The sequence below is a fragment of the Natator depressus genome, chromosome 14 (genome assembly GCF_965152275.1).
Source record: "Natator depressus isolate rNatDep1 chromosome 14, rNatDep2.hap1, whole genome shotgun sequence".
Taxonomy (NCBI): domain Eukaryota; kingdom Metazoa; phylum Chordata; order Testudines; family Cheloniidae; genus Natator; species Natator depressus.
This window is the reverse complement of record NC_134247.1, coordinates 38,580,889-38,602,729: the sequence shown is the minus strand read 5'-3', so window position 1 is coordinate 38,602,729 and position 21,841 is coordinate 38,580,889. Positions and strand designations below refer to the sequence as shown.

The 21,841-nt window shown below is 47.8% G+C and overlaps 1 pseudogene; it reads left to right on the top strand.

Moving 5' to 3' along the window:
* The first annotated feature begins 4,907 nt into the window (after positions 1-4,907).
* LOC141998463 (zinc finger protein RFP-like) lies at positions 4,908-18,954 on the top strand (annotated as a pseudogene).
* The last annotated feature ends 2,887 nt before the right edge of the window (positions 18,955-21,841 follow it).

The following is a 21,841-nucleotide window of genomic DNA, read 5'->3' as shown; positions in this document are numbered from 1 at the left end:
CCTGCGACTCTCGCGGGATTGGAGTACAGGAGTCGATGGAAGTACAGGAGTGGCTCGGGGGTCGATTTATCGCATCTAGACTAAATGCGATAAATTGACCCCCGCTGGATCGATCGCTGCCCACCAATCCGGCGGATAGTGTAGACATACCCTCAGAGAACTAAACCGATGGAGAACGAGTGCTAGAGAAAACACTGTAGAAAACTGGATGAAATGAAAGAAAAGTGAACAGGAAAGGGAACGTGAGAGGGAGATGGAGATAGAGATGTATAAAATGTTTCTGAAAGTGAGACTGTAATTCCACCCCTTAATTCATGGACAGTGTCTGCACTTTAGTCCATTTCAGAACAACGCTTCAAATTTGTGGATGTTTTTGCCCTGTGGTCTGGTTATGAAAGTTCCCTCTCTGCTCCTTGTAAGCCTGCATTTACTTAAGGTCAATGAAACATATAAAACATTCTTCTTGTCTATATCCCTTTAATTTCCCAGCTGTGACTTTTGAGGAAAGACATGGGATCCCCCCCCCCCCCACATCCCGCCCCAAATTGGTTGTGTCAACACAGCACTGTAAGCTGCCTTTTGTTGACCTAACTCTGTGGTGTAGACCAGACCTTCATTTCAAACGATATCTCACAAGGCAGACTTTGTACAACCTTTATCATAATCCTGCAAAAGGGGAGAACACAGAGGTACAGCCCATCACACAGACATGGCGGGAACCAAGGAACACAATGAGACAGCCCCGGGCAGCATGATCAGCCGTGGTCTCAGCACACCAGCTGCCTCACCACTGCAAAGGTTTTTTGTAGGCATCCTGGCAGAGGAGTGTTTCAAGCAAGGATCTGAAGGAGGTGTCAGAATGCCCACGCATTGTGGGCGAGCAGCAGAATCCAGCAATCTGTGTATCAACGGGGGATGGAGACAAGATCTTGTCTCTGAGGGCAGGTTTACATCACAAGGAAAAGTCGATCTAAGCTACGCAAGTTGTTAAGTTGAAGTAGCTTCGATCTACTTACCGTGGGGTCCACACCGCACTCGGTTGACAGGAGAAACTCTCCGGTCAAGTCCCCTGACTCATCTCATTCTGGTAGAGTGACCAGGAGTTGATTTGGTGGGTCCCCCGGTGGATCGATCACTGCAGCATCAATCCTGAAAAGCTCCATGCAGAGTTGTGGTTCTATGTAGCTATTTCAATATATTGATTAATGTTGCGGTGAAATTTTAGTGACAAGTCCCACAGCTGGGCTCCAGTTTTGTGGACATGTAAAAATCCACCTGATTAAAGAAGCTAAATAAAGAGTAACATTTCACCTAGACTTTGTATTAATCTTTAGCCTACATTTGTGGAGTGACATAAGATCTGACAGCCATCAACAGAGCCACCATTTACTCAGAAAGGTGCAAAGGGGCCATCCCCAACTGCCTGTCTCAGGGCAGCTCTACGCTACAAATTTACAAAATTACACCACGCTGCTGTGGCACTTCTCTAACCAGCTGGGCACTCTGCATCCTACAGTCAGAGGAGTTATATATTGTATCCTGCTATTTGTGATTTTTTTTATTACTATTGTAACTCTGCTCTGCTTTGAAATACGGAGAGAAAGACCCAGGTACCTGACCCAGCAGCAGGATGAACGTGTTTCATGGCTCACTACACCGCTGAAGAAATACATTCAGCAGCAACAGAGCAGCAGCGATTTCCTTCCCCTTAAAGAAAATCCTTCAGCCAACAGCAGCCAGAGAACAGCTGGGCTGGGGTAGTCACAGGTGAGGCTCTGCTTTACTCACCTCAGTTGCCACATGATCTCCTGCTACACGTTGTTCAGTTCCTGCCACATCATTTCCAGGGAACTGGCTACATCCCCAGAAGCTTCACTAGCTATCACGGCTTCTCCACCACACTTGAATTTCCTCTTCTCAAGTGGCTTCTTCCAGGCTCCCAGACGCACCTCGCCCTCCCCTGCAGCCGCTGCCTGAGCCCCTTGGGGTCTGCAGTTCTCTGTTTACCTGGGCAACGCAGGAGACCCAATGCCAGCTGCCCTCACATATGCTGCCCTCAGCCAAAAGGCCCCAGCCTGGCCTGGGGGGCAGGGGTGCTGAGTTATTGGGGCCTGTGGTGCCCGGGTTCCAGCAAACTCAGGGCCGGGGCAGGGCGGCTTCACCCTCATTCGGGGCCAGATCTCTCCCCTGGCCCTGCCTGCCATCCCTGCGCACTTCCCCCGAGCGTCACTGCCTGCCCCGGGCAGCGGGTGCTTGCCCCCTGCACCTCCAGGCTGCGCTCCCTGGCCGGCCGCTGCTGCTGTTGGCTACAGGGGAGCAGTGCCAGGGCCAGGCTGAGGTGGCTGCTACACCTGCAGAGGGAGAAGGCGCATGGCAGCTCCACCCGCCCGGCAGGTGATTCCAAGTTGACTGTGGGCTTATCCTGGCTGGACCTCCTGAGCAGCAGTCTGGGGCCTTGGGTGAGTGTCGTGCCAGGACGGGAGAGGAGGGGGACCGCTCCCCAGAGCTCGCTGCTGCTGGTGGGAAGAGGGCTGTGGGGAGTCCTCTCTGGCCCCCAGCCCCGGGGCAGCCTGCCTGCTGCACCCCAAACTCCTCATCCATGGCCCAGCCCCACGCCCCCTCCCATACCCCAACTCTTTGTCCCAGCCCCGTGCCCACACCGAGTACCCAAACTCCCTCCCAGAGCCTTAGGCGCGTGGGGGCAGGAAAGGAAACTGGACCCATTCTGGGCATCACCAAAAATTATACAACCCTGCCACCCCTGCCTGGGGGCGAGAGGAGCTCCTCACTCCATTGAGCCCTTGGCTTCCCCCCGACACTGCTGACAAAGGGGCCAATCAGCGCAGAAGTTGCTGGTTACGTTTATGTGTGACAGGGAGACCTGCCCTGCTAGGGACCAGGCCAAGATCCCGGCACATTCCCCACAGGGCCCTGAACAGCCACACAGGGACTTTCAGCCACTGCCCACATAGGTGGGGTTTCGGTTATTAAACTTGAGCCAACCAGCTGTGGGAGCTGCTGGGGAGGAAGCAATGTCACCAGCTTAGAATCCAAACAGACTCTTTTTTACTGTATTTCCCCACCAGATGAGGAGCAGGGACTGGCAGAGATTGTGGGCGAGGGAGAGATGTTTGTTTCTCTGTTTCTCATCTCTTCCTCCCAAGGGATCTGATTAGAAGCAGCGGTCACAGGTGGAGAAGTTTCTCTTGGGAACACAAACAGACCAGGAGAGGGGAAGGGCTGTGGTCAGCTGGGCCCTGAACACAGACTGTGACTGCATTCAGAGGCAGCCTGAGCATTGTAGAACAGGCCTGAGAAAATCATCTATTTTCAATCTCACTATGTACTCGATTCCTGTCCACTGTGATCCCCTGACTCTGCACAGGGCTGGCCCAGTGGTTGTGGGAGGGTCAGTGAGAGGTTTATTAGACAAACTTTGTTGATGTATTTTCCCTGCATGTATCTTTGTCTTTATCCTCCTGTGATGGGGCATGCATACCCCCCACTAGGCAAGAAAGAGTTAACCCAGCACTATGGATGGTGGAAGTCTCACCCCTCAGACCATGCTGGGCATGTGCCAAGTGCTGCCTCAGTATAAAAGGGAGCAGCCCAGCTCATCCAAGGCTGACCACCGAGGAGGGAGGACATGTGGCTGAGGATCCTGCCCAGGAGTGGACTCGGAAGCCTAGGGAGCTATCCTCACTGAAGAGCTCAGAGACCCCAATGTCATACGGACGCCGGCTTCAGGGGACACGGTAGGAAGTGGCCCAGGGAGGTGGTGTGAGTGGTATCTCCCACCCGAGGAAGGTCAGCATGTTGCGGTGGGACCCCTGCTGACTGGGGGGTGACCGCACTCACCGCTGACTGGGCCCTGGGCCAGGACCCGGGGGAGCAGGGAGGGCTCAGGGCCCCCTATCCCGGCAGTCACCTCCCCCGGCCACTGGTCATGCAGCTCTCAGCCTAGGGATAGTTGGGTAGATTGTAACAGTGGTAGCATCACAACTACACCCTGCCCCAAAAAGGGGGTTTCCATACACCGTGACACCTCCTTTCCCAGGCTCCTAATGCAGACAGAAAGTCTGGTCCGGTGGTTTAACTCTTCACTTGGAAGACCCAGGTTCAATTCCCTGCTCTGTAACAGTCTTCCTGCGCGGCTCCAGGCAGTCACTTCTCTGCTCTGCGCCGGGTGTTCCTCTCTTTGAAATGGGGTCACAGCACTTCCCCACCTCACAGCAGTCTTGTGAGGCTAAACATATGGTACAGGGATGGGAGGCAGAGAAGGACCTTCAATAGTCAGAAATAGAGCCATTTGTTTTCCACATCAAATCACCCTGGGGTTGCCACAAATTCTCATGATTTTAACTCGAGTCTTTCAGTACCTGGTGTGTTTCCTAAATCCCCAGCTCCTAGAATCCTGTGATACCCTGAGAATCTCAGCTCCCATTTGAATAAAATGGGAAGCTTCTTGGTCACATGCCAGAGTAGAAAAGGTCGAGAACATGACCAGGGTGAAACCTCGTCACTCAGAAACAAAAGGAACAGTTTATGTTTTCTGGCCTGAGTTCTCCAGCTAAGGTCTAAGAACCTAAATATAAAAACAAACATTCTCCTTTATCTTTTTCAATAAAGAGTAAGATCTTTTCCCCTGCTTCTGCAGGCTCAGCATCACGGATGCCCCTGTCAAGTCCCACACAAGCTAAAGGACTGATTGCAGGACCAAAGCCCTAGTGGCACATTTTTCACTAAAGCCTCCAGGGCTGAAATTCACAATGGGCTCATTCCTGCTTAGCCAACAGCACAAGTCAGTTCCAGGAAGGGAAACACCCAGTTGTTGCTGCAGGTGAGGCATAGTGTGAACTCAGGAAATTGAAACATAAGTTACCCTGTTACACTGCCCAGAGGGAGCCATGGCTGCAGAGAACCCTGTGGAAAGTCTCCAGGAGGAAGCGACATGTCCCGTCTGTCTGGAGTATTTCAGAGAACCTGTCACTCTGGAGTGTGGGCACAATATCTGCCGAGCCTGCATCGCCCAGTGCTGGGTGGGATCCGATACAGCCGCCTCCTGCCCTCAGTGCAGAGAAACTGTGCAACAGAGAAACCTCAGGCCCAACAGGCAGCTGGCAAATGTCGTAGAAATCGCCAAACGGCTGAGTTTACAGGCAGCGAAAGGAGCAAGAGGGGACGGGGTGTGTGGGGAACACCAGGAGACTCTGAAACTGTTCTGTGAAGAGGATCAAACCCCCATTTGTGTGATCTTCAGAGAATCTCAGGCTCACCGCGCTCACACGGCGGTTCCCATACAGGAAGCTGCCCAGGAGTACAAGGTACCGAGTTGCTGTCCAGTCTAATGGGTAATAACTTAGGCTTTTAATTATAGGTTACTGGCATCACAAGTTGCCCAAGACAGGTGTAACTGTGTTATTCAGCTGTGTGTAGCCTTCACTGCATGAAAGAGGCTGTACAAATTAATGAGACTCCAGCCTGACGAGAAAGGCAACAGAGGAGGATTTTAAATTTGTCTGATGTGGGAAAGTTTTCTTTAAGCAGCTGAATCTTTTCAAATCCAGCTCCCACCAGTGAACTAAGGGAACTTTCTGTAGCCTGGAAGCTGTTAAATGGTCAGTGAGGTTTGACTCACAAGAGCTGCCGGTCGGTCTATGTGACAGTGCTGCATTCAGGCTGGAGAAACGGGAGTTACAAGCTGTGGCTGTTATTACTGATTTATCACAGAGTTTATTATTGTTATTTGCATCCCATCAGCCCCTACAGACCCCAGATGAGCGCAGACCTCGATTGTGGGAGTCCCTGCACAAACCCCAGTGTGGGACAATCCCTGCCCCGAGCCATTTACAGTCTAACTGGACAAGAGAGACAAAGGGTGGGAGGGGAAACCGAGGCAGAGTGAGGGGAAGTGCCTTGTCCAAGATCACTCAGTGGGTCAGTGGCAGAGCTGGGTATAAATCCCGCTTTTCCAAGGCCCAGTCCAGCATCCTAACCACTGAGCTACAGTGCCCCCCCAGCAGCACTGAGCAGTGATGAAGTGCGGCCATTAGCAGGGAAAGACTCCTTGATAAAGGCCCCAGGCCCAGCAGGGAGAGGAGGTTTCCCACTGGGATTCTGAACTCCCGTGTTGCTCCATGAGGGGTTAAACTCAGATGCTGCCAGCCTGCACTAAAGCAGATCACTGGGCTAAACACCGTGTGGACCCCGAGCACCTTCAGTCCAAACCGAGAAGGGCTCCAGACAGCTCAGGTCCATGCCAAGTACCACTGGGATTACACTGGATTGCAGCAAAACTAACCCCAGGCTGGAGCTGACCGGTGTCAGTCTGACCTGTTCTGTTGAGTATGTGGGCAAGGACTAGCCAGAGTGGTTCTGTTAGTCCCATACTGCAGCTTATGCAAATCTCTCAGAATCCACCGCTTCCGGGACCTTTGCTGGGGACGGTGGGGTCGCTACCCAGAGGCCACTGCCAGGGAAAGGGGCTAGGACAGCACTAGAGCAAACCCCAGCTGTTCCTAACACAAATCAACACATCTAATGGGGTTTGCCCTAGGCCTTAGATCAATGCTGTCCAACCAGTCCAATCCCCAGGCTTCAGGGCTGAAAGCCAATGGAGTTGGGTTCCTTTGAGCATCCCAGCTTATATGGCTGCCCCGGAGGCTTCTGGGATTGATATCACTGTTTCTTAAATCTGCTCAAAAACAAGCTTTATAGATTTACCACCATGTGACACCAGTTTCCTGCCGGTTTAAATTGATGGCAAAAGTGGACGTAATAACTCAACTCTGAATATAAAACACTCCCAGTTTCCACAAATAAAGTTTCATTTCCTTGGTGTCGCTGATGTTCTACATCTAGAAGAGCCCACTGTTGTACACAGTGTTGTTGTAACCATCTTGGTCCCAGGATATTAGAAAGACAAGGTAGGTGAAGTAATATCTGCTCATGGCCAGCTTCTGTTGTTGGATCGTATTAAAGAAGTTCTGTATTAAAATCACAAATGAGTTTGATTCCCCATAGTTTAAATTCCAGGGTATTACTAATTAAGAGGTCTCTTGGTTTTTGGTACTGTTTCTCTCCCTCTATGTGTGAAACTTGCAAGCTGCTAATTGTGTTAGTACATTCTAAGACAGAGTCTGTTCTCAAAGCAATTCAGAGAGAGAGAGACTCAAAGCAATACTCTAACAACAGAAACAGCACCCAGAGGCTCCCCGCCCTTTTGTTGTATTAACAATTGTGATTAAAATAGAGATAGAGGATGTATGTGGATGGATGCTTGGTGTGGATAATAACTGAATGATCAGGGAGGTGCCAGCCTAAGAATCCAGTGTCCATCGGCTGAAGAAGGCGTCAAGTGGAAATAACCAGAGGACCCCCGAAGGGCAGACTGGAATCCACCCAACAGCCTCAAGAATGGGAGAACCAAAGAACAAGATAACATCTAGCAGCACGGAGCCGTCAGGAATGTGACATCTGCTGATTGATTCAGCAACAGCATGATGAAGCAATTCCCACAGACTGGCCTAGGAAGAAATTCCTATAAAAAGAGACTCTAAAAAGTGAGAACTTTGGGGTCTGATTCTGCAAACCAACTTCCAGGAGCATCAGATGAGCATCTGACAAGGCCCTGCTCCCTCCTCATGTCCAGGCCACCTGGCCAGTGGCTTGGCATGAGCAACTCTAAGGCTGGTAACTATGATAACAACCTTGCAGAACCTGTGTGTGTGTGTGAGTGTGTGTGTGTGAATGAATGTGTGAATAAATATGAGATTGAATGGAATGTTATAGCTGTAACTAACTGTTCACTGTGATTCTTTCTGTATTCACAATAAATGTGGTATTTTGCCTTTTTCCCTTTAATAAGATCCTGCTGGTTTTGAATTTATTGGTATAACATTTTGGTGGAGAATTGCGAAAGGGGGAATATTGGTAAAAAACCTCAGTTATTGTAAATATTGGTGTGCACACCGCCAGCTCTAGTGAGCTAGGCATTTCTATTAGGTTAACCAGACCTGCTGGCCTCCGAGAAGGTAGCAGGGGACCTGCTGGCCTCCGAGAAGGTAGCAGGAAAAACAGATTATACCAGACCTGCTGGCCTCTGAGAAGGTAGCAGGGGACCTGCTGGCCTCTGAGAAGGTAGCAGGGGACCTGCTGGCCTCCGAGAAGGTAGCAGGGAAGAACAGATTAAACCAGACCTGCTGGCCTCCGAGAAGGTAGCAGGGGACCTGCTGGCCTCCGAGAAGGTAGCAGGGAAAACAGATTAAACCAGACCTGCTGGCCTCCGAGAAGGTAGCAGGGGACCTGCTGGCCTCCGAGAAGGTAGTAGGGAAGAACAGGTTAACCGGACCTGCTGGCCTCCGAGAAGGTAGCAGGGAGAAATAGGTTAACCAGACCTGCTGGCCTCCGGGAAGGTAGCAGGGGACCTGCTGGCCTCCGGGAAGGTAGCAGGGGAAAAACGCATAGATTAAGCTATGATTTCAGAATCTAGGCTGTGTCACTTGCTAAGTAATACCAGCAGTGACAAAGAGATTGAAATATCCATGTTAAGATGTTTAAAAGAAAACAGGGTAAGCCAGTACCAGAGGGAGGAATGGAGTCAGAAGGAACTCCAACCTCACCTTTTGTTAAAGAAATTACACCTTTTAAACAAAACCTTCAAAAATTTGGGCACAGTCCTTGGACTAAACAAGCCCTAGCTGATGTCTGCACTATTTCGGACCTGGAGGATAGATTGGCTCAGTATATCCTCATATACAAACCTTCTAGTGCTGCCAAAAGAGATGCAGCAGCAATTTGGTTGTTGTGTGAGGCATGTAAGGATTCTTCCCTCCGCTTGTCTTCATGTAAAGAGGAAAAGGCACAAACGGAAAAGGGAGCAGACAATTGGAAGGTGCTGGCTACAAATACCCAAAGCCAGCTGAAAATAGTGAAAGAGGCACTCCAGGAATACAAAAAGAGTGAAAAAGTTAACTCTGCAGAGGCTGGAGGGAGGCAGCTAAAGGGGGAGAAGGTCCTATGTATGGCACCCCCAGGCATAATTACAAAGATAAAGAGTTAAAAAAAAAAAAAGTTAACTCTGCAGAGGCTGGAGGGAATTAAGCAGCTAAACTTTGTGAAAATGTTAAAAAGGAAAAGTGTTAGAGAAAGAGCATTCTTGGTTTCTTTGCAGCCATTCTGAAAGAAAAATGGGCCCTTTTCCAAAGGAATGTCTGTAAATTAGCCAGGCAAAAATAAACTATCTGATTAAAATCATTTGACTGGACAATTTAGTCAAATTTGCTAAAAGAACATAAGAGGGTTCTATTGGAACTTAGCTGCCTCAAATGTATAAAGGGAATGTAAGATGTAAAAAAAACCAGAGCAGTGTGGAAGGGATGTTAAAGAAAATGTGTATGTATCTATCTCTGTGTGTGTAAATATGTAAAGTTCTAAGGACCAGTTGGTTTTGTTTTTGTTTTAAATAATGCCACTAAAAATCCATTTGACTCTTTAATTCAAAGTTGCAAAACTGACAGACCTTTTTGCTAGACACAGGTAATTAGTGTTGTTTGGCTTTTGGATTTGGCATTTAACCCTTAAAAGGTAACTCAATGCTTTACAAAATTTAAAATGTTTTTAAGTTGTGGCTACAGCAGGGCAGTCAAAATCAGGAGAATATAAAAAAAAAAATCTGGATTCTTTTTGTTTGTTTGTTTTTGTAACAAAATAGCAGATGAGAGTTGTAGTAAAAAAAAAAATAAAAAAAAAGACAGTGCCTATCTGAAGCAACCGCAGGGGTGAGGTGCACAAAACAAGAAGAAGCAATGTTAGAAACACTGAGTCTTAAAATGGCTCTGAGTAATCAGACTGTCACTTTGATAAAGGTACATGAAAACTCTGTAAGCAAAAAAAAAAAAAAAGAAATAGTGACACCTTATGTAAAAATGGATCTGGATAATGTTATAGAAGTTAAACTATGGAAGGAATGTGCATTTGCCCCAGAACATGTGCAGGGTATATTGTAGAAGGGGCAAAAGAAATGCAAAAATACCATGCTACTTAATTAAAATGCCATTAGGGCTCCAAAGGGAGCCACAATAGGTTGGGTTTTCTTTTTCAGATTGCTGTGTGTTTTGGAAGCAGAAGTTAAAAGTAATCAAAACTCTGGTGAAAGTTGACTGTGTCCCTTTTAAGATAGTCTCTGAGCTGCTGATGGCTTTAAATCCAAAAGCAGGAAGCTTCTGTGAAAATGCAAATTACCTAAATGATAAAGGAAGGAAAGAACTAGCAGCACAAAGGAGCTGCAGATAAAGGACATACCTGGTCAGCAAACAAATTGTCTAAATAAAAGGCATGGGATTACAAGATAATTTTAATAAATTTAATGATAATAAGTACCCCTGCAACAATGTATAGTCTGTATGATTTTTGGAAAAACCCTTTAAGGTTGTATGGTAATGATGCTTCTCAGCTATTACCTGTAAATAAACTTAAAGCTTAACACAGCAGGAAAAACATTATAAACTTGGTCTGCTGTATAAGAAGGGAAACTGAGGTACCCCACCTCAGGGATTTAATGACTAAATAGTGGAATAATTTCCCCATAACCCTTAAAAGATAAAAGCCATTGAAACCTGGCCTGCCTATAGAACAAAAACAGGAAAATGTGGGGGCAATTCCTCTGTTTTGCCTGCAATCAGCAAGGGTATTTGTAAAAGAAATATTTTAAGCAATAATCTGCCACCCCAAAAGGGGTAGAAACATGTTCTTTTTGTCTTTCAGAAAATCAGGAAAAGCTGATGCCAGCTGAAGAGCAACCCAATACTATGAATCTACTAGAAACTGTGTTTTGTGTTCTATGTGTTGTCTTGTGTTTTGTCTTGTTGCTAGCACCGTTGTGTGTTTTTTAAAAAAAAAAAAAAACTAAAGACCTGCAGGTAATTAAAAATAAATTAAGCTCTCTGTCCCAGCTACAGGACAGCCTGACACAAAAACAAGTACATGCCAATGTAGACTTGGTCCAAATTGGTCTGGGTAACCTAAAAGCCCGATGGAATCTTTGGCAATGGCTTAATACTACCACATGGCTTATGCATAAGAAAAAAAAAATTAGAAATAGGAAACTACACAGCCATAGCTATGGGATGCACTGAAATGCAGATACTTGCACTAGCTACTTTGGAACACAAATGTTCTGGGTCATATTGGGAAATATTAAGGGTTTGATGCATTTGTTAAAAAAGAAAGAGATCATTGTTTGACACTTATCAATATGAATGGATGCAATATGTTTCCAGTATTGTGAAACCAGACTTGTTAATGGGAGAAATTGTTGTCAAAATTGCACACCAACAGTCCCTGGAGGCAAAGGTATTGAAGGTTAGCCCACTCCCCATATTACACATGGGATCCTTCTGGCTACCCTGGACCTCGAGCCAGTGGGCTGGGGAGGGAGGGAAGCTATTGGACACTAGAAGTTGTACCGAATGGACTCCTCAAAAGTGGGTGTGCCTCACCTTGCCTGTTGCCCAAGAACCTTGTAGTAAAGATACATCACTAGGATCGTGTATGTGGCATGAATTGGAATCACAAACTCAAATTGCCTCACAGTACCTTCTCTTGAATAGGCTACATAGAAAGTGACACTGACGATTATAAATCTTAGTGTCAAAAGGGGGATTATGTTGGATCATATTAAAGAAGTTCTGTATTAAAATCACAAATGAGTTTGATTCCCCATAGTTTAAATTCCAGGGTATTACTAATTAAGAGGTCTCTTGGTTTTTGGTACTGTTTCTCTCCCTCTATGTGTGAAACTTGCAAGCTGCTAATTGTGTTAGTACATTCTAAGACAGAGTCTGTTCTCAAAGCAATTCTTTGTAACAACAACTACTCACACAGAGAGAGACTCAAAGCAATACTCTGTAACAACAGAAACAGCACCCAGAGACTCCCCGCCCTTTTGTTGTATTAACAATTGTGATTAAAATAGAGATAGAGGATGTATGTGGATGGATGCTCGGTGTGGATAATAACGAATGATCAGGGAGGTGCCAGCCTAAGAATCCAGTGTCCATCGGCTGAAGAAGGCGTCAAGTGGAAATAACCAGAGGACCCCCGGAGGGCAGACTGGAATCCACCCAACAGCCTCAAGAATGGGAGAACCAAAGAACAAGATAACATCTGGCAGCACGGAGCCGTCAGGAATGTGCCATCTGCTGATTGATTCAGTAACAGCATGATGAAGCAATTCCCACAGACTGGCCTAGGAAGAAATTCCTATAAAAAGAGACTCTAAAAAGTGAGAACTTTGGGGTCTGATTCTGCAAACCAACTTCCAGGAGCATCAGATGAGCATCTGACAAGGCCCTGCTCCCTCCTCATGTCCAGGCCACCTGGCCAGTGGCTTGGCATGAGCAACTCTAAGGCTGGTAACTATGATAACAACCTTGCAGAACCTGTGTGTGTGTGTGTGTGAGTGTGTGTGTGTGAATGAATGTGTGAATAAATATGAGATTGAATGGAATGTTATAGCTATAACTAACTGTTCACTATGATTCTTTCTGTATTCACAATAAATGTGGTATTTTGCCTTTTTCTCTTTAATAAGATCCTGCTGGTTTTTGCTTCTGGGATTGATATCACTGTTTCTTAAATCTGCTCAAAAACAGCTTTATAGATTTACCACCATGTGACACCAGTTTCCTGCCAGTTTAAATCGATGGCAAAAGTGGACGTAATAACTCAACTCTGAATATAAAACACTCCCAGTTTCCACAAATAAAGTTTCATTTCCTTGGTGTCGCTGATGTTCTACATCTAGAAGAGCCCACTGTTGTACACAGTGTTGTTGTAACCATCTTGGTCCCGGGATATTAGAAAGACAAGGTAGGTGAAGTAATATCCGCTCATGGCCAGCTTCTGTGGGCGAATGACAAGCCTTCGAGCTTGGCAGAGCTCAGGTCTAGGAAAGAGTATGTTCCCCAGAGCTGAGCTCTGTGTAAGCTCGCAGGCTTGCCTCCCTCACCAACAGGAGTGGGGCCAATAGAAGATGCTACCTCCCCCACCTAGTCTAGCTAGGAAGACTGACATATCTTGCGTTTTAGGTGGAAAAACGCCCTCTACAAACAGTCAGCCAGCCTCAGAATGAACCCACCAAATCATTTCTGTTTTTCAGGACAAAATCCAGGCCCATTTGCAGACTCTGAGGGAAGAAAGAGAAAAGCTGCTGGGATTGAAAGAGGCTGGAGAGAAGAGAGGCCAGGAGTATCTGGTAGGTGCCTGTTATTCTTCACCTCCCGGGACATGGAGCTGGGAGGGTTGTTTCTTGGTCGATTTCTCTGTGGCCTTGGTGAATGTGGTCTTGTGTGTGTGTTTCTCCATGATCATGGGATACTCTGTGTGTGTGTGTGTGTACACAAGTGTGTGTATCACAAATGTTCTCTCCCCGGAGAAAGACAACAACTTCTTCTGCAGCACCTAAGATGTGTTTTAATTAATGAGGTAATTACTGTTCCTTGTGACGTTTACAAAACTTCTCCCACACTGCACTGATTATATCCCAGTAGCTCCAATGTCAGCCAGAGGCCCAATGTCTACACAGCTGTTGTGGGTGCAGCAGCGTGAGCTGCAAGAGCCTGAGTGTTGCCCTGGGCTTGGAGGCCGGCTGCTGTGTAGATGTACCCTCTGAGGCCATAGGACACAGTGTCCAAACCACATCAGATATGGAGACATCCCTTTAAGAGACATTGAGGCCAAATGGGAAGCTGTAAGAAAATCCTCTCCCGTGTGATGAGAACATAGAGTCCAGTGCCACGATGTGAAAGATTTTGAACCCCCGATTTTGAACCCCAGTCCACAGGTCCCAGATGGTCACCACAACCCAACCGCTCTCCAGAGCCAGCAGGGGAGGGGCTAGTGGAACTCTGGCCCACCAGAAGATCTGCCTACGAAGCTCCTGATTGGAGCAGACATTTGGATGCATGAATTGTGCCAGCAGGAGTCATGGAAAGTTGTCCAAACAACTGAGTGAACTCCTGATCTGCTGCTGGACTGGCCCCTGACTCTGGCTTGGCCCTGGCATTGTTCCTGACTCAGGTTTGACCTGCAGTACTGCTATCTGACTCCAGCTTGACCCTTCGCGAGGGTGCCTGACTCCGACTCCAGTCCCGATCCCCCGTGTGACTCCAGACACTGATTCTGGTTCAGCTTTTGGCATGACTCCTGGTCTTGACTCCATCCTCAGCCCTTGGTGAGATCCTGACTTTGACTCAGGTCTGACTTTGGCTGTAGTTCCTGACTTCCAATTGCAGCTCTGAGCAATAGGCCTGATGGCTCATGTCCTGGTCCCTACACCGATGTCTTAGTGATTGTAAAGAAACTCTCTCTTGTAAGACTGTATGAAAGGCCCTCAGGCTTCATCCATGTTCCTGACCAGCCCTTTCCTTATTTATTCTAGAAACAGACAGAAACAAAGAGGCAGAAGATTGTGTCTGAATTTCAGAAACTGCAGTGGTTCCTGGAGGAACAAGAGCGACTCCTGCTGGCCCAGCTGGACAAGCTGGATGAGGAGATTATGAAGATACAGAATGAAAATGTCAGTAAGCTTTCCAAGCAGATTTCCCATCTCAGTGATCTGATCAGTGAGATGGAGGGGAAGGGTCAGAAGCCAGCGAGTGAATTCCTGCAGGTGAGACTGAGTGAGAAACATCCCAGATCCCCACACAGGGAAGGGAGGGCTCCTGAATCATAAGCGATGGGGTCCAGCAGTCAGATCTCGGTGTAACTTGGCGTGTGCATTCCTGGCGTGTGAATGACTATTGTTCTTTACAGAGTTACAGACACAGAGATATTAGAGATGGAAAAGCCCGATTAGCTCAGCTAATTCATGGCTCTGGGTCAGGGCAGGGGCTCTTTTCCTCATACTTGTTAAATCCCTTCCCTAGGATCCCCTGTGTGTGTCAGATGGGACTGAGATTCTTTTCTCTCTCTCCTCTAGGATGTCAGAACCACCTTGAGCAGGTACGTGGCTCTCCCTCACTCCCCCTCACACTTCACAATGCTGAGAATAACCAGCTCCAAGCTCTGAGCCGCATCTCCACAGGGCTCTGCAGCCAAATGTGTGAGGAAAGGTCATATTTTGAATACAAATCTCTCTGATCAACTTCATCCTCAGGTTCTCACCCTTTTATAGAAGACTCTGCAGTTCTCCATTCAGTGGGGAAGACTGACCTCAAGTATTTCCTAGCGATGTCACATCCCTGGGGGACTGGCTGCCTCAGGATTGTGGGGGTGGAATATGGGCCTGTCACTGCTGGGGCACTGGTCACCATTCAGCCCAGGGCAGCAGTGGTCACAAGACTTTCCCCCCTGATATCTGTATGGAATGATGCGGGGGGAAGGGGGAGTTGGTGTCTCAGTGTAGTTCCTAGTGGACAGATTTCTACAGCACTTTGCATGGGAACCTCCTGTCCCTCAGAGCATGGAGGCCAAGGAGTGAATTGGCATGGAGACTCAATTCCCTTCTTATCTCCAGAGCTGGTCTCTCCAGGCAAGAGCTGAAGAATATTAATGGGACCTTAAGTGGGAATGTTTCATGGCCATGGGCTGTGTTGCACCTGCTCCGAGGCTGGGAGATGTAGATGAATTGTAATTCCAGGCCCATTAGAGCAGCGACTCAATAGTCAGAACTTATGAGTCACTACATGAAACAAAACCATGTGACATTGTTTCTGTCTAGATGTGAGAAGGGAAAGTTCCAGCAGGCAATAGAGATTTCTACTGAACTGGAAGTGAGACTCAGTGGTTTCTCCCAGAAAACTATTGCTGTAATGGAGACTCTGAGGAAGTTCAAAGGTACCAAGAAGGGATCTAGGAGGGGAAATTGGGATGAGCCTCTGAGACTGGGGGAGGAGAATGGCTCTGGCCAATTGGTTCATAATTAGATGATGGATCTATTTAATTGTTGGGTGAGAATGCCACACGCTTTGGGTGCAAGACACTCAGGCTGATTAATTCAAACCTTTATTTCTACCGAAAGCCTGCCTGGCAATGATAATTACTGTTAAAGTAAGAAATTACTCATAGACTTTAAGGCCAGAAGGGACCATCATGATCATCTAGTCTGACCTCCTGCTCATTGCAGGCCTTAGAACTTCACCCACCCACTCCTACACTTGACCCCTAACCTTTGGCTGAGTTACTGAAGTCCTCAAATCATGGTCTAACAACTGCAAGATACAGAGAATGCACCATTTATTCTAGTTTAATATCTGCTAACGATCCATGCCCCACACCGCAGATGAAGGCGAAACCCCCAGGCTCTCTGCCAATCTGACATCAGGGAAAATTCCTTCCCGACCCCGAATATGGTGGTCAGTTAGACACTGAGCATTTTGGTAGGACCCAACAGCCAGACACACCCGGCAAAGAATTCTCTATAACTCAGAGCCCTCCCCATCTACTGCCCCATCAACAGCCATTGGGATATTTGCTACTTGCCATCGCATATAGAAAGAAGTGCTGTCCAGTTCCCTTCTCCTGGGGCATAGGCGGGTCACAGGGGATTTCTCCTATGAAACTCTGACTATCCCTTAAAATGTCTGACATATTATACACATCCAAATTACATATTTATTAGTTCTTTTCCAATCACCTTTGAGTGTTATTTAATATTCATATCTTATATAACTCATACAGTTCACATGCATGAACTTTTTTATTGGCAGGGCTGCTTTGCGCTCCAAGATATATTCATGTTGTTCTCTTTTCTCATTGGTTTATTACCGCTAATTATGCATAGCTCACTTTGACCCTTTCCTCCACATAGGGATTTTTGGACTTTGCTTTCCGCTCTGGGCAGTACATTTTGGGTGTCTGTTCTCCTTAAGCATATGGTGTGGTCCAAATACCTCTTTGTCCCACATAGTAACTTAGGAACACATCACTTGATAAGAAGGTCACTTAAGGCAACGATTCCCTTATGTCAAGCAAACTGCTAATCAGGCCAAAGCCAAGTCAGTCAGTACAAACGCTGAGTAAACAGACCCAACAGCTCACAATTAGAACCAGGATTTTGCAAACTCTCAACATCCTGTTAGTGTCAAAGGGAATAAAGTTACTTTTATGCCAAAGTCTTTGCATGATCTGGGTCTAGGTTATGACAAAAGGCAGCAAGCAAGTGAATGAGACAAACCAGCTGGAATCTGAAGGGTGGGAGGGGTTGATGAGGAGAAAGTAAATCTGTTTTATGGATTATGTGTCTTGGGATGGTTGTGAGGTTGTAAGGATGTTGGTTCCATTGCTGAGTGATACCTGAATGAGAGAGGAAAGAGAAGGTTTCAGATTAGTTTATATTAAATATGTGAGTGTGTCTCTGGGCCTCTCTGTCTGTTTCTCTGTCATGATGGAAACACAATTCTAGGAGTTCAGAGTGGGAATGCTGTTAAAAATATGAAAGCCTGAAATCCCGTCTCTTTTCTCCTTTCCACCACCAGACACTCTGCTGTCTGCACTGGAGACACCAAGAGGGGAACCCCTCGGAGCACACAGACAGGGTGAGTTTGCAGGTGGAGATTGTCTGTCTTTAAATTATGAGAAAATTCCAGTGAAAACATCTTCATGGGATTGTAGCTAAAGTTACCAATCAAACCAACACCGCCCACGACACACACAGCCCCATCAATAAACACATTAAACAGGGAGGAGATCCCATGCTGAAGTCACACAAACACTCGTGACACTGACTTTGATGCTGCGTTCATGCCCAAACAGATTAATAGAAACAGTGGCACAGAGCAGCACCTGAACAGAGCTCTCTGCCCTGAGGGCTGACACATCCCTCTGCTCTACCCATCGCTCTTCTCCAACATCCTGCCTTTCCTCTGGGCAGGGCAGGGCTCTCCCATTGGAGCTGCTCACTGCTTCCTGGATTGGGGAGACGCTCTCCCTCTGAGGCTGTCAGCGCCTCCCTTCTCTCTGGGCTGGGGATGGGGCTCCCCCACCCAATGCCACCTCCTACTCACTGGTGTTAAGCGGCTCTTCCCCAATGCTGCACCTTCCTCTCTGTTCCCTGGACTGGGAGTGGAGGCTGCATTAGGGGTTTATAGTTTCCCTCTGCTGTGGGGTTTATAGCTGGCCTGGTACCTGCCTCCTCTGCTCCTTTCTCGCTAAAACCTTCTTGATACCTTCCTGGCTGTGTCTCTGATGCTGGGAGTGGAGCAGCCCCAGCAGGGGACCCCTGCAAGGAAATGAGAAACCAATAAAGTGGCTCCTATTAAACAGGCTGAAGGACTGCAGTGACATCTCTGCTCAGTCTCAGGTGCCCAGGACAGAGGCAGCTCCCTGGGATCCAGGCCTGTCCCAACCAGAATGGGGCTGCTGGGGAGAGTGAGAAATGGTCCCAGCCTCCCCCAGGGCTGAACTCTGCCACTAACACTCTGATTCTCTCTCCCCAGTGAAGGTGACTCTGGATCCGGACACGGCTCATCCCATCCTCATCCTGTTTGAGGATGGGAAAAGTGTGAGATGGGGAGACACACACCAGCATCTGCCCAAAAACCCTGGAAGATTTGACTCTGATCCCTGTGTGCTGGGCTGTGAGGGATTCACCTCAGGGAGACATTGCTGGGAGGTGGAAGTGGGGGATGGGCGATTCTGGGCTGTGGGGGTGGCCAGAGAATCTGTGAGGAGGAAGGGAGGGATCAGCTGTCGCCCTGAGGAGGGGATCGGGGCTGTGCAGCAGTGGTGGGGTCAGTTCCAGGCTCTCACCTCCTCTGTGACCCCCCTACCCCGAGCCGGGTCCCCAGCAGGATCCGGGTTTGTCTGGACTGTGACCGGGGGCAGGTGATATTTATCGATGCTGGTGATGGGGCCCCAATCTTCACTTTCCCCCCAGCCTCATTCAATCGGGAGAGAATCCGACCCTGGCTACAGGTCTGGGACCCAGACACCCAGCTCAGACTGTGTTCTTGAGATGGGGTGGGGTGGGCAGGGCAAGCTTGACTTTTTGTGCCGGCACCAAACCTATTTGTGGGGCCCCCTGGGGAATGAAGGGGCCAGGGGCAAGAGCACAGCGGGCAGGGTGGATTTGATTTAAATCGTGATTTAAATCACCTCTCAGGAAGACTCAATTTAATCATGGTTTCTACATAAAAGTACATTCTTGTTGGTTGTTACAACCTTAATATATATTCTTCACAACTCAGAGATAGATGCAGGTTTCATTTTTAGAAGGCACGCACTATACATTTGTAAACAGTGATTTATTTTGAAAACTTTTCAGATGAGTTTTACAGCTATATCAGACAATGAATGATTGTTTGGTTATTTCATTTTCCAAAGGTAATTGAAGCAGATATTTGTGAAGTCACTGGGAGGTGAACTATCTCCCGTTCAAGAGGTTAATCATTAATATTTGGAGGATTTTCTTGCAAGGCTGTATTAGGAGGAGGACATCACCAGACAGACATTTAAATTATTTTATTTAACTAAAAGAACAACATTAAGTATTCTGGATTTTTTTCTTCAACAGAAAACATATAATATTTTAACAAAAAAGTATATGTCCCTCACTTCTCACATTTATCTCCAGCCTTCTTCTCCTGGTCCAGATCTATTCCGCCCCCAACAATTGTCTATTCATTGAACTTTTTTAAATTTTTCACTTTTAGAGAGGTAAGGGATTGACTCTGTGTACAGAAATTTGCAGAGAGACAATAGAGTTGAGGTCTGTTATTTCTCACCTCTCTCTATTATTTATTTATTTTAAAACATTTTTGCTGTTAACAAGCATGTTACATCTGGAGACACAAATCCACACTTTGAGAACTGCAAAACTAAGCATCTCTGATGGTATCTTCTAGACTGAGCACTGAGTCCCATTGGGTAGATAGAAAGATTAACCTAAATAATCTATACAGAAGCCTGTGGAATCCCATACGTTTGGGTCCCTAATCCATGAACTATTATAACTCATTTACAAAACTTTTCTTAAACATTACATGATTAATGTACTCATACTATAGAATTAGAATTTATAATCCCTATTCCATGATGAGAGATCTTTGAGCCATAATGTATCTTAATTAAAACTATCTTTAGATCGGTGTTTTTCCTCAAAAAGCATTTTATCAAAAAAATTCGATTTAAATAAAAAAATCAATCATTGATTTTTATCCACCCTGGGAGCGGGGCATGGTGGGGGGGAGGATTCGTCCCCAGCTGGAGCGAGGCAGGGGCCAGGGGCAAGAGCACAGAGGGGCATGGAGGGGAGAATGATTGGTCCCCAGCTGGAGCGAGGCAGGGGCCAGGGGCAAGATGAGCACAGTGGGTCATGGGGGGAGAATTAGTCCCTGCTGACTGGAGCAAGGCAGGGGCCGGAGGCAAAAGCACAGCAGGGTGGGAGCTAGGGGTGGTCCCTGGAGAAAGGGAGGGGCTGGGGGTAAACTGCAAGCACAGCAGGCCTGGGGAGGAGGTAAACAGGATCCCACCCCACCGCCCCTGCCCACATAGAGCGGGTACCTACCTTCTCCCTGGTTCTAGCCCATTCTCTTTGTCTCTCTCTGCACTGAGCTGCCCCTCCTCCAGTGTGACAAAGTGGGAATGTTCTTAATGTTTTCTCTGAATAGTGTGTGGGTGCCTCAGTTTCCCCTATGCATTTCTTAAGTATCTAGGTGGTGGGATAAGGGTGTGTCATTGTTGCAGAGCCCTAGGCTGGTGTGATGCTGTCTGCACAGAGAATGGCTGACACCCTGTCTCCTGGCAACTGATGGCCTGGGCCCCTCCCCTGCAAGGTGCCAACTGAAGGTGTTAGAGAACTAAGAGATCAGGTGGCTAATGTGGTTACTCCTATAACCGGACTCCTAGTTTCCAGTCAGCACTGCTAACCAGACACTCAGTCAACCAGGGGTGGGGGTGGGGAAGCAAGTGGTGGGTGGGCTAGGGAGTGGAGAGGCGCTAGTGGGCAGGGCCATGTCTGCTGTAGTGCCCAGGTAGGTTGAAGACTGTGGGGATCAGCTGACACAGTATCCCCAGCCCAGGTGGCGTGACAGCCAGTGGTGGATTTAGAGTTAGTGGGGCCCACCGGCCTTGTGCTCAGCTTCATTTTTGGGGCTCCTCCTTGGGACCCTGCCAAGAAAAAGAACATTCTCTCTTATCTCCCCCCTGCCCCCGTTTTTCATTCTTTCTTTCTTCATCCTCCTCCTAAAAGTAATAGCAAGTAAATCAAAATAAAGTGCGGTACCTTGACTGTTTTTGTAGTCTAACTTATTTTTCCACAGACCACTTGAAAATCGCTGTGGGCCTCGGCGGACCACTTATGATCTTTCCAAATATTGTTTGTACCATTAGCTAACTAGTGTAAAACGCTTTGGATAAGAGCGCTTTATAAAAAAAATGTAAAAAAACATTGGGGTGTGGGGTCTGGCCAGGACTTAGGGTGCAGAAGGGGGATCAGAGAGCAGGGTGCAGGATCTGGGAGGGAGTTAGGGTGCAGGAGCAGGCTGGGGGTTGGGGTGCAGGGTCTAGCCAGGAACTAGAATGAGGGAGGGGGCTCAGGGTTGGGGTGTGGAGCGCTTACCTGGGGCAGCTCCCATTAGGTGTGAGGGATGCAGGTGGGAATGTCGGGGGGCGGGGGAGTGCAGGAACTCCCGTTTGGTGCGAGGTGTGGGGATGTGGGGTGTGTGTGCAGGAGTCAGGGCATGGGGTGTGGGAAGGCTGGGTATGGGAGGGGGTGCAGGAGTCAGGGCTGGGGTGCAGGGTCTGGGAGGGGGTTAGGGTGCAGGAGCGGGCTGGGTTTGGGGTGCAGTCTGGCCAGGAGTTAGGGTGAGGGAGGGGGCTCAGGTTGGGGCAGGAGGTTGGG